The sequence below is a fragment of the Plasmopara halstedii genome, assembly GCF_900000015.1.
Source record: "Plasmopara halstedii genome assembly, contig: Scaffold_3120, whole genome shotgun sequence".
Classification (NCBI taxonomy): domain Eukaryota; phylum Oomycota; class Peronosporomycetes; order Peronosporales; family Peronosporaceae; genus Plasmopara; species Plasmopara halstedii.
In genome coordinates, this window is record NW_020190023.1 from 1,836,792 (window position 1) to 1,838,847 (window position 2,056).

Consider the following 2,056-nt stretch of genomic DNA (forward strand, 5'->3'; position numbering starts at 1 on the left):
TAGCCCCACTGCACTTGGTAGCACTTGTAGTCAATCTACACCTGAGTCGTTTCGACTGATCCTATGTGAGGATGGATCAATTTTCCTTTTTGCCCCAGGGCATGCAGGACGGGCTTAACAAGCTAATGATCTTGCTTGGCCTTGAGGGCGTGCAACACCTTGTAGCGTAAGGCCCTGAGGCAATCGGTGCACGTCTAAAGGCGTTTTCGAGTTACGAAAACGCGCTGCTAGAGCACCTGCAGCAAAAGATGTCTGCATCGTTTGCGTCTAAAACGCCACCGTCGGTGACGGGAAACTTCCCCCGACCTAAGCCGCTCATGGTTAGCGTTAACGTCTTTGAGGGAAAGGATGAAGAGAATCTCCTGCTCTGGGTAAGAGAGGTCGAGATGGCCATCGCATCCGCCATGCTCCAAACCGAGCAACAGCGCGAGGCGCTAGCCATCTTCAAGATCGGTGGTCGAGCGAGAGAATGAGCACTGACGTGCGGCACTTCGGTCGGAGCTGCGTTTCCCTCCTGGGCGAAGCTGAAATTGCAGCTCTCACGAGTGTTCTCGCTGCCTAATCAGGCGTATCGCGTGCGATCGCGTTTTCTTGCCGCCCAACAGGGCAACAAGGAATTGGTGGACTTTGTCCAAGAATTGCGAACTCTCATTGCCGGGATGGCAGCATATCCCCTCCCGGAGGCGGTCACAGTGACCGTCTTTATGGAAGGCCTCCGCACTGGCGTGGTCAGAATGGAAGTCTTCCGTGTGCCCGTCCTCATTTGAAGAGGCAGTAATTGTGGCACTGAATGCCGAATTTAATTTCAAATTGGCACGACTTGGTAGGAATGCAAATTCCAACACCTCGTCGAGCGGGCCTATGCCCATGAATCTCAGCTATGCTGAAGACGATGGAGCAGAGCTTCGAGCTGCCGGGCAGCATACACACATTCGACAGTGTTTTGTATGTGGAGACACCCGTCACCTTCGGAACGGTCGCCCCCTGGGCAAGGCGCGTCAAGGTTCTTCGAGCCATCGCCCCAACGCCTACCAGTCTGGTTCGTCGCGGGTAAACGACATCACACAGTAGGCGCGGGGCGACCTACTGGGGGAGAACTGAGTTCTGTTGAGCCTCAGGGAAGCATAGGTCAACAGGGCCCAGCCCCAAAGAGCTCCGTGCTCTTAAACACGGAACGTGTGTGCTAGCTGGGCTTGCTGGTCGTGAAGGCGACCGTAAAGGGCTTCGAGAAGCCATGGAAAATCCTCATCGATTCCGGAACGTCGGGCAATTATGCTCGAAGCTCTACGACGGAAGGAAGTCAGCTGAATGCTGATACACTAAAAAAAAGGTTGGGTGACATCGTCACTGTTCGCCTAGCGACGGGGACGTGTGTCACGATCCCGAAGGTCCCTGTGGACCTCGGAGTCAAGTTCCTTGACTTCGATACCGTGGAACGCTGTCTAGGCTTAGACTTGTATGCAAGGTATGACCTCATCCTAGGAATGGAACACCATGAGCCATGAATTGATTGTAGGTCAAAGACCTTGGGCGCTTCGCGCACGTCTCTTGGTGGAGCCTTGGCGAGTCATGAACCCACCTGTGCTAGGAGACAAAAGCGCTATTAGCGAGAGCACTAGACCGAGACGGTCAACGTGCTAGACATTTGGAATGTTCGAGTTGGTAGAGACCAACGGTGCATTGGACAGGATTCCCGAGCGTGGCTCGCGGGCTGATCGTGAAGCGGCACGTAAACCACTGAGCGCTGCTCAATTTTCAAAGCAGTTTCTGCGTGTCATGCGTTACATGGTCGGCCAAGGGCCGAGGCATCGAGGGCGAGGCCCTCGTGATGCGCGTAGGGTGGCACGAAAACCACTGAGCACTGCTCTCGTTACGAAGCAATCGCTGCATGCCATTGATGGCGTGGTCAGACAGAGTCCGGGGCATTTTGGGTGCGGCCCTTCATATGCATGTGGAGTGGCACGTTATCCAGTGGACGAAGACTGCGGGGTTAGCAGTTCTTCGTCGGATGTTGTAGAGAACATCGGAGCTTCAAAGGAGCGGACAGTGAGGGTGA